We start from the raw sequence: 19,103 nt of genomic DNA on the forward strand, positions 1-19,103 counted from the left end.
TTGCCCTCGTTGGGGCAACTGGCCTCCTCGAGGGTGTAGATTAAACGGGACAGACTCACGTTTAGATCACACTTTTGGTGCCGAAGCATTTTAAAGTAAATTGCAGATACCATGGTAATAGGGCACTCGGCCTCTATATTAATAATAATAAATAGCATTTCTGGCTTTACGAGATGCCATGCCACGGCGTTCCGCCCTTGCAAACTAAGTGGCCTGAATTATTTCTAAGCCTCCTTCCGCCCTGCCCCCTCCCCCCAAGAGTCTCACACGGACTCACCAACAGTGCCACTAGCTAGCGCTCTGCACGCCCCACTTCGTCCCCTTCCCCTCTGCAACCCGCATGCTTTGGAGGAAGCGCCTACAAGCACAAGCACCATTTCAGAGGCTGGCTGCTTCTTTCCCACTCCAATCCTTCCTGTGGCCAGTGACCACAACCACATGAACACATGACCTGTCTCAGCCAATCATAGGGGCCTCGTCCTTTTGGCCAAAGTGATTGGCCAGGAAAGGGCATGTGGTCTACAAAGCCAATCAGGAGAGGTCCTGGTTTTCTCAGCCTAGTGCTGGAGAAAATGGCCACCTGGCTGGGTTTCGGGTCCAGAGTTACCTGTCCCGGGGAACTTTGGCCTTGTGGGGTCAGCTACGTTGTGAGAATGAATCCAGTAAGCAGAGAGAGAATCAGGTGGTGATGGACTGAATGTTTGTGTCCTCCCCACCGAATTCACATGTTGAAGTCCTGATCCTCAAGGTGACTGATGGTTTTAGGAGGCGGGACCTTTGGGAGGTAAGTAGGTTTGGATGAGGTCAAGAGGGTGGGGCCCCCAACAGGGGATTAGTGCCCTTCCAAGAGGAGGAAGAGAGCCCAGCCCTCACTGTCCTTGCACCCGCGGGCACTCATGCAAAGCAGAGCTCTTGCCAGGGCAGGCGAGGGGGAGCATGAAGTCCTGATTAGCAATGTTGGTTTTTTATTTTCGAAAGCTCTATTGCCGGAAAAGGTATCACCCTGTCATCCTCTTCAGAAACCGTTCCTGCCTCCTGGGAGGGATGTCCTCCCCCCAGGACCTGAGGCTAATTCTATCCCCTCAGCGCTAGCCTACTCTCCTTTCCTATGTGGCCCCAGGCTCTAGTGTGTGCACCATGGCTGACTCGTCTGTGATCTCCAAGAGAGGCCTCATACTATGGAAGATCAGTGAGGCCCATGTGTCTGGTGCTCTGTGCCCATGTGAACACCCCAGCCTCACGTTTCTGCCACTGATGCAGTACATGGCTAACCCACCCTGAAGTGTGGGTTCAGCAAGCAGGACCCTCTCGATCTGTATCTGTACTTTCCACACCGAGGAAGCCAGATAGCATCGTGTGTCAGTGGTTTGTTTCTATCTCGCTGATCAAGAGGTTGAAAGCAACATATTCTGCTACAACTTTTCTCTTTCAATGGATTAGGGCCAGGGGCCCCAGGACAGCAGATGAAGAACCTAGGGTTTAGTTTTCCCATCTGTAGAATGGAACCACTATGAAAACATAGCTCAGACCTCACCTCCAACAGGACTGAATATCCTGGACATGCAACAGAAACTTTGGAGTGCCTCAGGGCCCTTGAAAGAAGGGGTTTCCTGAGAGGACAGCAGTGTCTGGTGTCGCAGGTGGTTTGGAGCCCATCCATGCTCTTGACTTCTCTCATGGACTCATGGCTGCCTGTCACCCTCCCTCTCCTTTTACCCCCAGGAAGACAACCATCTCTGGTTTCTCCAGCCCTGCATCCCAGAGGGAGGTGGTCTGACCGGCAGACACTGGAGATATCCCCTGCCATTCATTCTCTCTTATATGATCTAGTCTTGGGCTTTTAGCCAGACACATAGCTGCCTAGCCCAGGACCAACACTTCTAGCTTTCCCTGCGCCTGCGTGTGGCCTTGTGACCACATTTTGGCCAGTGATTCATACAAGTGAAAGTTATCTGTGTGACTTCCAGGCTGTGCTTTTAAAGGGAAGAGGCATGTCCTCTGGGTCGTTGTTCCTCTCCCACCTGGCAGAAAGTGAAAACGCTGTGGAAAGATATCTTGGACCATGCAGATGAGGACAATACCATGGTTGGCAGAGCAACAAGATATAAAGAGCCTGGGCCTCTGACATCTTTGCGGAATAGAGCTGCCATACCAGCTTAGACTTCACATGGGAAGAAAATAAGTGTACATTTGTTTCAGCCATGTCATTGGGGTTTGGTTTGGGCGGTTGAGCCACTGTTACATTTAGAAAATCATTGTTGCCTTCAAGCTGGCTTCCTCAACTGGAAAACCTACAGTTGGACTCTCTTGGGTTGATACCCACCCTTGACCCCATCAGTGGCCATCTTTGCACAGAGAACAGTTTAGCACGGCTTCCTGGGGTAGAGGTGGTGGGAAGAACAGTTTTGGCCAGGAAGGCATACATAGCGTGGCAGGACAGGCATTCAAACAAGAACCTTGCGTGGCATTAGTCACACATTGCAAGATGTCATGGGTCGTTTTCACTAGGTGACTAGAAAAGGATGTCAACTGGGCTTATTTGCAAATCTTTGGAGTTCCCAGATGGCAAGCAGGATGAAACGCCATCAGGTTGGACATCCAGCAATGCAGGCCTAGTGGCCCCGGTGGCTGGGGACATCAGCAACAGGAATTGGTGGCATCATTAATCTGACTCCGTGGCCGCCACATGTCTGCCTCTTTCTGTCCTGTAACTCCATGTCGTCCTGCCTGGTGAGACTCTGATCGGCGTAGCTAATGCTGTCACCTTCGTTTGGTCGGTTCCTTTTGCATCAGGTCATGTCATGAGCCACTAGCACTTTATGGTGGGGTGTCCACTCCAGGTCCCCTCAGTGGGCACCCCTGTCCAGACGTCATCCCAGAACTGTTTTCTCTGGGTGGGTGGGGCTATAGGCCAGGTAGTTCAGTTAAAGGAGACATTGGGCATGAAAAATACCTAAAGCATCAAGGAATTGGCAGCAGCCACATCCGGTGATTCGGGCAGGTTTTAGCACTGAGCAGGTTCTATTCAAAGCAAGAGAAGTGACCCGGGAGTGGATGAGGCCAGGTGTCCGTGGCATGAGCCAAGAGTGAAGCCCCTGGCTTCAGCTGGAGCATGCACAGTAGTGCCCTGTCTCTGAGCATGGATAGAGGATGGAAGATTCTAGCTAGAACACTGCAGGGAGGCATTCTGTCCCAGGGGGACCTAAAGAGGCTGTCAGGCCCAGGGAAAAAGGCCCACCCCTTGGAGTACAAGACATGTCTAAGTCTCAGAAGCAAGACTGTAGAAGAGTCCAATCCACTCTGCTGGATTCATCCTTCCTCTTGCCTTGCTGCCAGTGTTTTTTCACCTATTCTCACTGTAGCTCCTAACCATGGTTCCCCGGCCACCCAGACAAGGCACAGTGGAGTCCAGCTTCCTCCTCCTCAGAGTAACTGCTGGAACAGAGAGGCTGCTAAGTTCTCTTGCTTCTGTACCTTAAGGTTTCAAAATGATGACGAGTAGGGTGGAGAGATGGGACAGACATTCCAGTTGCCCAACAGCCCTACCCATTCTCTTCTTTCTTAGGAAGAAAAACCCAATTTTAGCCTTTCTGCAGCTCAGGGTGGCCAAGGGATGAAGTAGAAGGAATGGCCTGTTAGAAAAATCTTTCAGAGAAGCTGGCTTGGCTGGTAGAACCACTGTTTTTCCCTCTCCCACTTCTTCCTGCTGCTGGCTTGGAGCATGGATGGGTGGGCTGCATCTCCAGGCGATGTCCGGGATCACAAGGTGATCTGATGGATGTAAGCCCCACGCTGAGATGGAGGAACAGAGAGGTCAGAGTCAGAGTCTCTGATGCTGCTATGGGCCCCACATAGCCTGGGGGTCGGCCTCCAGGTTTTTCATACCTAAGTGAGGCATAAACTGCTATCTTGTGGAAGCCCTCACTAAGCAGTGTGCTTTGTGGACCAGCAGCATGGGCATCCCTCAGGAGCTTGTTAGAAATGCTGAAGCTCAGAGCCTGCCCCAGACCTTTTGAATCAGAATCTGCATTTTAACAAGGTCCACAAGTGATTCATGTATGAGCACATGATGGCTTGAGAAGCACTGGTTTAAGCCACTATTATTAGTGTTTATCTTGTTGTTTATAGCTGAATCTCATTCTTGTGGATAGAGAAGATGATTGCCAAGCACGGTCACCAAGAAAATGGGGCCGAAGAATGAATCTGCTGGGAAGCTCACCACAGGGCTCTTCCACTCGTCCCTTCCCTGCTTCCAGGAAAAGCATGCAAGACTTTCCGGAAAAACCCTCATTTCCCCAAGTCTTACTATGAGGGCCTCGGGGAGCTCTGACCAGGTTGTTCTTGAAAAGCACGGGTGCTGTCGGCTGCTCTTACCTCCACCCCGACCTCCTGTCTCCAGACCAAAGGGTGTTGGAGGACAGATGATGGTGTTAGCTCAGAGGAGGTAGGTGAGGGGGCCCACAGTCATTCTGAAACCTTAAAGCTTCACAAAATAGATCATCCTTCCCAGAAGCCGTGGCCTTCTGTTTTTAAACACAGGCGTATCTAGGCTTTGTTTCTGGGGCTGCCGTCACACTCAGCCTCTCTGTGACTCAGACTTGATTGCCTGGGAGGGTCAAATCCTCTGGTACAGAACTCCCAGTTCATCCATATCTGCCCAGATGGGCAGGGGAGGGATGGAAAGGAAGCTCCTGAGGATGATGTTCTGGAAAATGGTCCTTGACATGCTACCAACTGGATGCAACTGTTCAAATGGATCACTCAAGGGCATCCAACTCTAGTGAGGCTACTGAAAATAATGGTTAAGAACATGAGTCTAGTATTCCAGGAGATCTGGTTTCAAGCCCTGGTTCTGCCAGGGCTTGAAGGGAGTAAAGACTCCCTTCCGACCTTGGACAAGTCTCTAATTTCACTAAGCCTTCTCTCTGAGCACCGGGTAGCCTTTCAGTAAATCTCAGCCCTGCAGAAGTTGGCCTGGTTTTCCTCATCTGTATACGGAGTAATAACAATGATAAAATAACAACATCATTGTTGTGGGCTCAGGTACTTGACCCTGTGCGTTGTTAAATCCTCAGTTTTAGGGGCAGATGTGTTAGCTTCCCAGGTCTGGTACACCTGCACCTCTCAAACAGTAATGCCCAAATGCTTCACCTGGAGATTTCGGTAAAAGACAGTTTCTGATTCTGCAGTCTGGCGTGGACATCTGAAAGCTTCCCCCCTGCTGCTGGCGACCCCACCACAGGTGGCAAGATTGTAGACGCTCTACTAGTGACTTGTGGGTGTTCTTTAGTCTCGGCTCCTCGGCTCTTCAAACCTTGGCCCTGCAGTTTCAGACTCTATAGTTATAGAAAGCAAAGGACTGCCACTTGTTGCTGGGGCCCGCCACAAACTTTCTGTTTCTGTTTTGTTGTTAATAACCTACTACAGGTAGAACTTCATTTTGGATAAAATGCCTACGTCCTGGCTAAGACAGGGAGTGACGACAGCAGGATTTGGCTCTCTCTGGGTTTCTTGTGGTGCACAATTTCCTCATGTTTAGAGGCTACCTCTCAGTTTGATGTGGCAGTTTTGCTGTGGTTTTGTCTTTCAACACACTTCCTGCTTTTCTTGCAAAACAAAGACTGCTTACCCCGCTGTTGGTGGCCAAAGCCCAAATGATTACAGGTTTCCTCAAGGGCTTGAGCAGGGCCTGGGGGGCACATCCTTGGTCCTCAGTGTGTGAGGCCTTTGGGCTTTTTCTAGTTGAAAACGGGGTTAAGATTAGCATGGACTTTAATTTCTACTGGAGCAAATGATTGCAATTCTGTTAGAGGAACATGAAGTTAGCAGCACCTCACAGCTTCAGATCTCAAGTGGAAATCTTGCTCAGCCCCTCAAGGATGACAGAAAGTAGAAGCCAGCCATTTTTGTAGTTGATATTGCCTGGGTCACATGATTTCAATGGCAGTGCTCACAGTTGCTAGAAATTCAGAGATTCATAAGCTACTGGAGCTGAACAGGACCTGAGAACTTCTAAAGCCAACTCCTCTATGTTCCAGAGGTGGAAACTGAAGTCCAGAGAGGTCAAGTGACTTGCCCAAGGTCACACAGCTAGCCTGGCCTTCATGGTCATTTATAATCACTCCACAAATATTTCACGTGAATTTCTTTGCTTGGTCACCCCCATTTCCTACAACTTCTAGCCACCATGTGATAAGGGTAATGTTGTAACCATTTCTCTCTTTTTTTTTTTACGAGTTTTTCCATTATGGAAATAACACAAACCATATTACAGTCTGTTGGAAAACGGAGGGAAATAAATCACCCACACAATCTCTTTTTGACCCGATGCCTATCTATTACTTTCAAATCCTTTGCTATTTTTCTTATTTTGCTTTTTAATTATTAAAATATAGGTGCTTGGAAATAAAAATTCCAAAAATATAGACTGCCATATAAAGTAAGTCTTCCCCAGTCCTTTGCTGGTTTTCCTTCCGATTGGTACCTTCTTTTGACTGTTTCTGTTTCTTTAGGTGTTTACCTCGATTGATAATGCTAAATAACATATTCCATCCAAGGCTTCATATGGCAGTTTTAAGCACTGTCTACAGACTTTCAGCTGTGACAGGTGAATAACTTATTCACTTATCAATCCCTTTCTCCCACCTCTAAATCATTGATAGGTGTGTATTTTTATTTTTTCTGACGGTTAACCTTATGATTTTATACATCATTCAGTCTCTTTACTGACCCGCTAATTTCAGGTAGTAATTCTTGGCTCCTCACAATATAAGACAGGTTAACTAATACTCCCTACTTCCCTCCACTTCTCTCTCTTCTGCTGCCCACCCGCCCTCACTTATACCACTTCTTTTACCTTGTCAAGTTTATAACACAGACATTCTCTTTAGTAAATTTGTCCTTCATGCTTTGTCAGTAAGTTAATTCTGATCATGGAAAGCCAGTGCACAAACAGTATTTAAAGTACAAAGACATCGGGCCCCTGGATGACTCAGTCGTTAAGCGCCTGTTTTCAGCTCAGGTCATGGTGCCAGGGTCCTGGGATCGAGCCCCACATCGGGCTCCCTGCTCGGCCAGGAGCCTGCTTCTCCCTCTCCCACTCCCCCTGCTTGTGTTCCCTCTCTCACTGTCTCTCTCTCTCTGTCAAATAAATAAATAAAATCCTTAAAAAAAATACAAAGATAGTGTAAATATTATTCCCTAAGAAGCAGGTGTTATGTTGAGATTTGTAGAGGGGATTGTTCCAATATCAGGGTCAAGTGGGTCTTCTTAGACTCCATTAGCTACACAAAATCATGATTTTGGGGGGGTTGGTTTTATATTTGGGCCATGACATAGGTATATACATTATATTCTAATATATAAATATATATTATATATAAGTATCTATTATATACTATAAATAAAACATATATATATTTCCACAGCTTACTGTTTTCTGAAATTTTTAGTTGGTTGACAATAGAAGCATATGCCTTCTTCATAATATCACCAATACCTTAAACCTTTTTAATTATATCGTTTATTGAGTGCTCCAAAATATACAGACTTTTGACTACGCCAACTGCACACCTGTACTGAAGTTTGAGTTTCTTTTAATTGTATTTCTAGGCTGGTTTAATTTTTTTTCCTTTTTTTTTCCCTTTAGTTCTCTTGTCGTCTTCTTTCTTAAGTAGCACATCATCAAGTAATTTTATTTATTTCCACAAAGAATATATAGGAGTCAATTCTTTGAGTTCTTGCATGTCTAACAAGCTTTTATTTCTCCTCTGCACTGGATGGATAGTTTGGCAAGATGTCAAATTCTAGGTAGAAAATGATTTCTTTGGCCTTTGAAGGTAATTGTTCCATTGGCTTCCAGCATCGGGGACTGCTGCTGAGAATAATGCCAACCTTGTCCTTACTCTTTCGTTGGTTATCTGTTTCTTGTCTCTCTCAGAGAATATTTAGGATCATCTTTATTATCCGTGCTCTGAAATTCCATGAGGTGGTTTCTGTGGATCATTCTCTGTTCCCCGTGCTGGGTCCCTGGGTCCTGTCCATCTAAAATGTTTGTCTTCCTTCCATACTGGGAGATTTTCTTCAATTAATTCTTCAATAATTTCCTGCTCTCCGTTTTCACTTTTCTCCTTCTCTGAAGCCCCGTGCCATAAATGTTGGCCCACCTCCACTGACACTTTGTCTCTTTTTCTCCAATTATCTGCCTTCTGTCATTTTACTATCTATTCTGTGAGATTTTCTTGATGTTTTGGTGTCATCTTTCTATTGTATGAGGTTTTTTTTAATTGCATGAAGTATACTATAATAATGAAGCTAATAACTTATTTTATATAATTAAAATTATTTAAATTTATTTGAATTAATTAAAATACATTATTTTATAATACATTATTTAATAAAATATAAAATTTATTATAATAATTTAAAAGTACATTTCAAAAAGGATTTAAAATAGGCTCTTAGTTTCCAAGGGGGGAGCTCCTTTTAAATAGACTGTTTTTGCTCCTTTTAAATAGACTGTTGTGGATGTATCATCTTGACTCTCCATGAGGATAATTAGAGTTTGGGTTTTTTATTTAATTCTTCCAATACTTAGCTCTACTTCCTTGAAGTTCATTTATTCTGCTTACTGATCTTGGTCCTTGTCTTTTATTTTCCTGTGTGAATGGTGATTTGGGGCAGCCCTTACCTATTTACATATGCCAGGCTGGGTGTTACAATTGGGGTAACTGGGGAGTGTTTCCTTTTCTTTGAGTAAGAGAACTGATTGTAAGCTCTCCAGCCATGGAGGAGGCATTGACCAACAGGCTTCAGTGTAAGCTGGAGAGTGGGCAGAGGCACGTGGCCTCCACCGCACTCCAGAACCACCCCCACCACTCAACCACACCACACCCCCACCGTGCAGTAAACCCCAGCCTTGCCGCTTTTTAAAATTTTTTATTTTTTAAAATTTTTAGTTATTTATTATTATTTTTAAAGATTTTATTTATTTATTTGACAGAGAGAGACACAACGAGAGAGGGAATACAAGCAGGGGGAGTGGGAGAGGGAGAAGAAGCAGGCTTCCCGCCGAGCAGGGAGCCCGATGCGGAGCTGGATCCCAGGACCCTGGGACCGTGACCCGAGCTGAAGGCAGACGCTTAACGACTGCGCCACCCAGGCGCCCTTTTTGTTTATTTTTTAAAAATTGTTTTTCCAGCCTCACCTTTGGCGTAATTGCTACATGATTGTCAGAATCTGTAGGTTTCATTTTATAAATCTATAATGTTGATATTAGTTGATACTGATTAATTCGTCCTTACACCTTGTGGTGGTTTTGAAACATGCTTGTAATTCTTTGACACTCCTCACAGGAGGGGTAGAGTCTGTGTCCTCTCCTCTTGAACCTGGGCAAGCTCTTATGACTGTTTCAGTGAACAGATGTGACAGGAGTGGTGCTGTGTGACTTCCGAAGTCAGATCAGAAAAGGTCATGCAGTTTCTGCCAGTTTCTCTTTAGGACACTGACTCCAGGGCTCCACATGCCACTTAAGAGGTCTGGCTACGCTGAAACCTCTTTGGGGAGAGACCAGATAGAAAGACAGGTAGGTAGGTAGATCAATTGATCAAGAAATGGATAGATCCTTCGGTGGCTGGATAGATCCATAGGTGGCTAGATGAATAGAGTGAACCCCTAATTATTTCAGTCTTCTCAGGCTCTTAGACGTGTGAGTGAAGAACCCTTCAGGATGACTCTGGCCCAGCCTCTGTCTTTCTGTAACTGCATGACAGACAAAGAAGAACCACCTTGCTTAGCCCAGTCCACTCCAGATTGCTTTTGCCTTAAGCCTCCGTTTGGGATGGTTTGTTACACATTAGCACACGTTGGCAATAGCTGATCAGAACAGGCCTTATTCATGCATTTAATAATAGTTTATATTTATAGAAAAAGAATCACAATAGTGTCCTATAATCTGGGACTCCCTTCTCTCTGCTTCTTATTTGAGCTCCCTGTCCCTAACTCCAGGCAAAATTACTCCCTTGGTAGCAATAACTCCATGAGTAGGAATTGTTTCTGGTCCAGAAACATAAATGGTTCTCATCAATGGTAATCGTTATTTCCATTATTAATGAAACCCTACTAAACAAAGTAAGACCTTCAAATTCTTCCACTTCACACCCTCTCCCACCCCATACCTGCTCCTTTACTCTCTTGCTTGAGAAGGACTCATGAAGTTTTAGAACCTGAAAGGAATCTAAGGGAACATCAGAGCCAACCTACTTATTTTACAGATGAGGAAACTGACATTATGGCCCCCTCACCCCTGCTGTTGCACACTTGATAAACAGGTGACACAGAACTAGAACCCAGGTCTCCAGGCAACCAGATCGATGCCACTCCATTTCATCACTTCCTGCCCTGGACGGGTCATCTTTCAGACCCAGAGCAAGGGCCCAACTCTCTAGACAGACCTACCCACCAAGTCCTATTGTAATCAAGAGAAAGGTGCTTAGTGTCCTGCTCATGCACCTGTTTATTTATAGGTCAAATCAAGACCCCATTCAGGCCAGTACACTTGGGTAAACAGCTATGACACACAAAGAAAACCAAACAAAATGAAGTGAACATAAGAAAGGCTTCTTTTCACTGAAAGAGGGAAGTGAGAGGTGTCTATGCTTTTCAATATTAATTATATGATGTGGCAGGGAAGGTGTGGGAATTGAAACAGCTCTGAAATTCTCCCTTGCCTACGAGTCTAATAAGCGCCAAAGGTTTTTATTTTGTTTTATTTTTTTTAAACAGGCAGAAGTACTCTTGCCGGTCTCAAACCAATGAAGGTGCAAGCGCCACAGTATATGGTACTTTGCAAAGTGCTGTCAAAAGCAGAGCTGGAAAATTCTTGACACCATCGAGTGGCTTCCCCCCAGAAATGGTATGAATGGGAGTGGGGGAGGTGAGGGATGGGGGAGCAGGAGGCTGTGGACGGGAAGCTGAGCACACAGATTCTGAAAAGGATTACTGAAATCCCCAACTTTAAGGCAGCAGACAGGGAAGGGCAGTTTCTAGAGTAGACACCCTTCCTACCAGCCTATTGAGGTTAAAAACAAATTCACAGCAGGTACAAAGAAGAAACAAGCATTGCCTGTAATCTCTTCCCTCACTGATAGCATTAATGGGTTATCATGTGTTATTTCACATCACCAAAATCATGTGCTACATACAATCTTTTTTTTTTTTAAGGTTTTATTTATTTATTTGACAGAGAGAGAGACAGCGAGAGAGGGAGCACAAGCAGGGGGAGTGGGAGAGGGAGAAGCAGGCTTCCCGCGGAGCAGGGAGCCCGATGCGGGGCTCGATCCCAGGACCCCGGGATCATGACCTGAGCCGAAGGCAGACGCTTAACCGACTGAGCCACCCAGGCGCCCTGACATACAATCTTATATCCTTTTCTTCACTGAGTAGTCCATCCTAAAAATTATCCCACGTCATTAGAAATTATCCACAAACATCATTTTAAGAACTATGTAGTGTTCGTTGACTATACCTTGATTTACTTATTTCCTTATTGCTGGATATTATCCCTGATTTTTCAATATTATAAATAACTCATCAGTAAACCACTTTGTGTCCTACCCGTGGTTTTCCAGAGATACACTTCTCTCTTCGCCTTTCCCTGTAGATTTTGATAAAGAGAGAGGACGCTCATGTTGTTATGAAAGTAGAGGTTAATAAGCTGATAAAATGCACATACCATATTGTAATGCATATTGTACAAAAAAAGATTGTAAGCAGCGCTCATTTTCTTCTTTGTACTTGCCGTGAGGATTATGTCCATTTTACAGATAAGGAAGCTGAGGCTCAAAGACATTAAGTGATTTGCTCAAGGTCACTGAGCCAGGATTTCAACTCAGGCGATCAAACTCGAGAGCCCCCACTTTTAATTGCTCTGCTCTACTGCCCTAATAAACTGTGGTCCATAATCAACAAAATGATGTTACAGAAGAACACAGGAAGACGTACATAGGAAGATTAAGAGGACAAAAGCAGCTTGTAAAGCAATACTTCAGTTTGGTTCTTACTCTTTTTCTTTCTTACTTTTCTTCTTTAAAGTATATATAAAATGCACAGGACAAAGAAAACATCTGTCAAGATGGGGGGATTATTTGCGATTTTAATTTTCTTCTTTGTGCTTTTCCAGATGTTTCTATAATGACCATTTCTTGCTTTTGAAGTCAGAAAATTTTTAAAGTATGGCCGACCTTCAGTTATTCAGCTGATACGAGGGTGCCGTAGAGGAGGGCAAATGTGGGCTCGGGGGTGGGGGGGGTGGGGAGATGGGGGAAGCAGGAGAACTTCAGGGAGGAGGGGGTGTTTGAATTGGGCCTTGAAGTGGTGTGAAATTAATGCGGAAGAAAACCAAGGACAGAGTGATGGTTTTCTGCTGCTTCTGAACACATCCTCCTGTTTCAGGAGTGCTAGGGCCATATTGTCCCCCTGGGGTCTTTGAGTGTCTCTGCTGCCAAGTCTGCATGGTTTCCCTTGGGGAAGGGGCCCCCAGGATGCAAGAGAGTGATTTCCATAATTACCTGGGGTGGGGGGTGGGGACTCCCTTGGTCCTTGAGAGAGAATATTTCTCCCTGCTCAGGTCACGGTGGTCTCCACGACACCCATGATTCAAGGTGGTAGGTTGGGGTATGTCTGTGGTTTGCAGAAGCCACTTGAGAAACGTCCGCAATTTCCTATTGCTGGAAATGACTGCACTCCACGCAGAAGTGGGATGGCTTAAATGTCAAAGAGCACACCCTGCCATGGGAACTCTGAGCCCACAGAAAGAGACCCTCTAGGGGCCCATGGAGTGGTCCTTCTGAGGCTGGCTCTGTGATGAGAGTTAGTTTCACACCTGGCCAAGCACTTCTGGGGCACAGAGTTCCCACAAGATCATCTCAGCAACCCTGAACCCCATAGAGGACTATAGGCATTGTTCACAGAGATGACACTGAACTGTATCTGGCAAGTTCCTTGGAAAAAAAACATCACTGCTAACCAAACCAGCGGCATCCATCTCTCCAGCAGGAAAGCAGTTCCCACCTCCCAGGTCAGAAGAAATTCCCCTTGTGTCAGCTGTTGGTCATCACATGCTTCCCAGTCATTTGCTTCTGGAAATGTGTAAGGTAGCCGGCTGTGGAATCTCCCAGAGCTGGGGGAAGGAGGCCCAAGCCTCACCCATGTCTCAGAACATTGCCATCAGCTGTGTAAAAGTAAATTTGTAAAACTGACATTTCCTGGTGGCCAAAAGGGAAAGAGAGCCTCCCCTTCTCTTTTACAGAGCATTCTCGGGGGAAACCTAGTGTTTGTGAATTCTTCCTCTGTCCCTTTGACATGTAGGTAAATCTTGGTAAACTTCTTGCTAGTTTTAAAACCCCGGCATATTCTTTAAGGGCTTAATGTTTCTTATATCTCTTTGAAATGCAAACCTCAGTGTCTGTGGTCAGACATTGCCTGTCACCACGATGCAAGCTGCCTGTCATAGAGGCAAAGGCAATTCCCTAGCACAGCCGCTCGCCCCCCCCCCCGGCCCCCCCCCCCCCCGCGTTGGCAGATGAACCCAGGTGAACCAGGGGAGATCCACATGGCGCTGTCAGGCCCTCCTGTGGGAAGACAGGTTACCCTTAGTCTCGGGCACACGTTCATAATGGATTGTGGCCGCTTGGTGGCATAAAAATGGCAAACTCTCTTCCTGGCTTTGCGATCTTGTCAGAGCATTATGTGGACCCGCGCTGTTATCTGCTTCAGTGCTTATTCAATAATAAAACGGTTTTCTTTCTCTTCTCACTCTGTGGAGAAGGCTCTCTGGGTGGGCAGGATTTACACTGCCCCCGACACCGATGAGCACCAGCTTTTTAGCTGGGCATAAAGGCCGTCCATGAGCTGGTACGAACAGTGACAGTTTGTGGCCAATTTTCTCCAGCACGCTGTGCTTCTGAGCACGTGAATCCCTCTATCCATCTACCTGCCTGTTCCCCTGGGGCCAGCCCTGGGCCCCTACTTCCTGGCCCCACCGGGACAAGACCGTGTGTCTGGGAGCAGCTCTCTGTGCCGGGCCCTCCTTTGTTTCCCAGGCCTTCCCCACCGTGCGTCAGCCAGCTGTCCTAGAGCCACGATGCTGCCAAGGATCCCTGCAAACCGAGCCCTGACCTATACAAATGAGGCAGCACCTGCCCGTCTCCACCCCGCCCCCACCCGCTCAGGAGAGCTGGGCCTGCAGGTAGCAAGGGCGTGCGATGGGTGTCACATCCCACTTTGGCGGGGTGGGGCTGTGCACAGCTGCGCAAAGAGACCACACTGGCTCTAAGCTGTCACCTTTGTTGGCCCTTCGGAGTCAGAGGTGACTCACTACCCTGTGTGTTCTTTACGTAGAGGTCTCTGAGCCTAAACCTGGCTCTTTCCAGGATGCTGGCTGTTGCAGGGGGTCAATAGGAAGGGAGGGCAGATGAAACAGAGGCGTCTGGAAGATTCAGTGGCCCCCACCCCCACCGGCCGCCTCTCATTCTCTGTTTTTCCCCTTTCTCTTTTCTCTGCTGTGGTGAGAAGCCAAATGGGAACCAAGGCTGCTTTTCTCAGCCAGAAGTTTTCCTTCTAGTCATTCGGACACACCTAGAAGCTTTTTGCTACCCCACAGAGGTGCCTTTGTGTGAATGTCCTTGAAACCTCCTCCCCCTCTCCTCACACTGTTAAGGGGCATAAGCCATTAGGATGACTCATTACACAGTCTGATCCCAAATTGTTCATATCTGGCCTCAGCGTGGCCACTGGGGGTCTGGTGTTTGGGGCACATATGCGGAGTCATACAGACGGGTGAGGTTGGAGGCTTAAGTACTAGATGAGGAAAAAATATCGTGGCTCCCTCCATCTGTTCCTTGACTCAGCTCCTTGCTCTTCCCTCTCTCCTGGAGACAGAAAACATCCATTCCCTCTATTTTTCTGCTTCTCGAAAAAGAGAACTTCATCCCGAGATTCTGGTGATTGGAAGACTTAAGATAAACCCACAATTTCGAACAGGCATACCTTATTACGTAAATTAGATATACCCTGGAGTAACAATCTCAGTGGAAGGAATCCTTTTTCAAATGCAGGAAGTGGGCTTTACTATTTAATTTAGTCTTATGATATACCTGTTTGTGGAGAAAGCATCCAGGTATAATGAAGTTATTGGGATCCAATAATTTCCCCCATTTGAAGTTCAAATATTTACATAGATGTTTTCTTCAGATGTTTACATAGATGTTTCTTCTTTTTTTTTTTTAAATTAATAATGTGGTCTGGTACAGCATCCTGAAATCTTGATTTTAACTTTGTTTTAAGGTTATAAAAATAATATATGTTCATGGTATCATTTTTCATACAAGCGTTTTAAATTTTAATGTATCTGACTATATCCATCTTTCCCTTTGTGGTCTGTATGTTTACTTACGGTAGATTGCATAAATGGCTGCAATATTTTTGCTGTGGGTATTCATGTCCCTGCGACGTGTCTTTGTAACTCCTCCTGTTGGGAGGTACTGTTTTTCTCTATCCTTGAGTCTCCATACTTCCTTGGGCCAAAGGAAGGCGGCAGAAGTGATGGTGAGGCTGTTCTGAGCACTGAGGACCTTGGTGCTGCTCCCTCTTGGAGCTCTGCCAGCTGCCACGTGAATGAACCCAAGCTAACCTACCGGATGATGAGATATATGGCCCTGTCACCCCGGTGGCTCCAGCCAACAGCCGGTTCCCAGCCAACCTGGCAGCTGGCTATGGCTGCCTGCATGAGTCCAGCAAAGACTGTAAGGACTGCCCAGCTAAGCCCAGCTGAAATTGCTGACCCACAGAATCACCAACAATTAAAAATGGCTCTTATGCCCCTAAGTTTTGGGCTGGTTTGCTAAGGCAGCAATATTTAAACAAGACTTTTTTTTAAGATTTTATTTGTTTAATTGAGAGAGAGAGAGAGAGAGAGCGAGCATGAGCAGGGGGGAGAGGGAGAAGCAGGCTCCCCACTGAGCAGGGATCCTGACTCAGGGCTCGATCCCAGGACCCTGGAATCACGACGTGAGCCAAAGGCACATGCTAAACCGACTGAGTCACCCAAGCATCCCAAGACATGTTTTGTTAAAGAGAGTCCTCCCTATGTTGAAATCCTAAAACATCTTCTATATTCTCAAGGTTTCTCCATTTTGCTTTTCATATTTATATACTATAATCGGTCTGGAATTAATTTTTTTGTTGTGTGAGGTAGAGACCTAATGCCTTTCTGCTAATCTTATTTTCTCTGTATTTTTTAATATTTGAAATATTTCATAATAAACAGTCATTTTTAAAAAAGATGTAGCTGCTATAGATTTACAACAAAAATAGAAACAAAATTTCACCAATAACACCACTTAGCAGTAACCGCTTACAATGTTGTGAAGGGGTAGGGGTGAAATTGAGATCAAACTGTTTTCCATTTTTCTCACTTAGCATCACGTTGTATTTCCCCATCGCCAAATTATCCAAGCTAATTTTTAAAGATTACATAGAGTTTGTCCCATGGGTATACCATATTTACTTAACCAGGTACTTACTGTGAGGCACTTACTTAGGCTGCCTCCTACTTTTCAGTATGAATGCTACTACAGCAGTATTCTTTTTTTTTAAGATTTTATTTATTTATTTGAGAGAGAGAGTGCACACGTGCGCGTGGGGGGAGGGGCAGAGGGAGAAGGAGAGAGAGAATCTCAAGAAGATTCCTCGCTGAGCACAGAGCCTGGCCCGGGGCTCGATCTCACAGCCCCCGAGATCATGACCTGAGCTGAAACCAAGAGCTGGATGTTAACTGACTGAGCCTCCCAGGCGCCCCACAGCACTAAGTAGTCTTGTACAAATATTTCTGATTAGTTCTTTAGGATCATATCTAGAAACGAAGTTTTGGGGTCAAAAGGTATGAACAATTTTAAGATCTAAAGTGCAGTTCAGAGAAAGACACTATCTAGAGAGAGCATACCAGTTGCCATCTGCCTCCACCAGCTGTGCATGAATAGATCCATTCAGCCCCATGCTTCATCCTCATGCTTTTGCTGAAATAAAGGAATAATTCAATCTCAGATGATTCATTGAGTCAGAACGGATCACATGCTAATGAGAACACAGAATTTGGAAGAAGCACATAGCTAGAGGAAAAGCCTGTAGTAATTTGTTAACATAGCAGCTTCAGTTCCTCCTCTTCGATTTATTTGACAAACAAACAAACAAAAAATTGCACCAGTACATAGAGGCTATTCCTGCCCGGAGCAACACCCTGCTACACGTAGTCTGAATCAAGAGCCAGGCATGGATGTTTGGGACATAGGAAGGATTCCGACAGAGCCATTGCTCAGGGCAAAAAAGGAACGCACTGGGGCATCTGCCTCTCTGCTCAGGAGAGGCCAGAGGGGCCAAATGGTCACTCATTCAAACATATCAGTGTCTGTTATTAGCCATCACTGCACCAGAGGCTGGGAACACAAAAGTTACTAGCCTAGAGAGAAACTTCCAAGTCACAGAGATGAGAGCTCTTATAGGATCCAACTGTAGGAGACTAAGAAAGCACACGGAAGGGTGCCCCACATAGCATGGGCATCAGGGACAGCCTCCTAGAAGAGTGCATGTCCAGGTGGATCTTTAAGTATGGCTTGGCCAGGCAAGAGTGGAACAGGTGTTTGAGGTAACTACAGGACAGCCAGACTGCAGGGTATAAGGTGGAGAGCTTGCTGGAAGAGGCTGGGTCACGAGAAGCTTCCGGTGGCTTCCCCTGTATCCTTTCCAGGCCCTACCTGATCTGGTCCCGCCACATTTCTGAGCCCATCCCTCCTCAGCCACCGTGCACCACCCCCCCCCACCCCCCAAAGCCCTCTCTAGCCGCCTTGGTGTCTCTGCTATTCTGCAAGCACACTTCCATCCCGACCTCTGCACTTGCTCTTCTCTCTGCCCAGAATGCTCTTCCCCCAGGGAGATGTAAGGCTTTCTTCCTCACTTCCCTCAGACCTCTGTCCCAAATGTCATCGCCTAAGCAGAGACACTTCCTCTGACAAGCATATCAGATAGCTTGCCACTCTAGCCCCCTACCCTACTGTTCTTTGTCCTCTAAACCTGCTTTAATTTTCTTGTTTCTTTTCTGTCTCCCATGCCTACCATCTACTAGAACGGGAGCTCCACGAAGATAGGGGCTTTTGCTTTTTCATTGTTCAACCAAATAAAGTCTACCAAATAGTCTATTCCCTGTGCCTACAACACTGTCTGATGCATAGTAGGTGCCTGATAAAAATTTGTTGAACAAAAGGGTGAATTTTGTCATAAAGACGATCCATTGAAGAGATTCTAGTTTGGAGAGAAACAGTTGCATTTGCACTCTAGACAGTTCTCCCTGGCTTGCTTCTTCTTTTCTCTTACTGTACCAGTTGGGTGCAACAAGTACCAAGCAGTCTCAGTCCCATTTTGCAATAAGGAAGTTGCCGGTGAAATGTTGAGTATGAGAGTGGAAAAGTCGGTGGGTCATGAAGTGGAGGCAGAATGTGGGCAAGTCTTTTAGAAACACTGAAAGCAAAGTTTGTGCTGCAACTTAGGGGAAAAGAAAGGTGATTTTTTTTTTTTTAAATTAGGTCTACCTGATTCCAAAACTATTCTTTTTAAAAGAGTTTTTTAAAACCTTCTTATTTCAAGATAATGATAGATTCCCAGATAATGAATAGTAAGTACTGAGAAGTCCAAGGACCCTTCACTCAGTTTCTCCAGTGGTTACATAGTACATAATTGTATAATAGCAATAACAGGAATCTGATTCTGGTACAACCCTATATTCATTTTTTAAATTATGTAACATTTTTATGTCATTTTCATTGCTTGTGTGGATTCTTGAAATCACCATCACAATCAAGATACAGAACTGTTCCATCACCACAAACCACAAAATGGCTACTCCTTGATAATCACACTGAGCCCCCCTCCCTCCATCCCTCTCTCTACCCTTAACCCCTGGCAACCACTAATTTGTTTTCCATCTGTATAATTTTCTCATTTCAAGAAAGTTATACAAGTGCAATCATAGAGCGTAGAATGTTTTGAGATTTTTT

General features: G+C 45.7%; 1 protein-coding gene across 1 annotated transcript in view; it reads left to right on the plus strand.

Moving 5' to 3' along the window:
- Positions 1-628: 628 nt before the first annotated feature.
- LOC113918189 (C-C chemokine receptor type 3) overlaps positions 629-19,103 on the plus strand; it is a 96,693-nt gene continuing 78,218 nt past the window's right edge. Inside the window, exons 1-2 of the mRNA XM_027586439.2 lie at positions 629-784; positions 10,783-10,912. The gene's annotated coding sequence lies outside the window, so the exon portion shown is untranslated. The remainder of the gene's footprint in view (positions 785-10,782; positions 10,913-19,103) is intronic.

The sequence above is a fragment of the Zalophus californianus genome, chromosome 1 (assembly GCF_009762305.2).
Source record: "Zalophus californianus isolate mZalCal1 chromosome 1, mZalCal1.pri.v2, whole genome shotgun sequence".
Classification (NCBI taxonomy): domain Eukaryota; kingdom Metazoa; phylum Chordata; class Mammalia; order Carnivora; family Otariidae; genus Zalophus; species Zalophus californianus.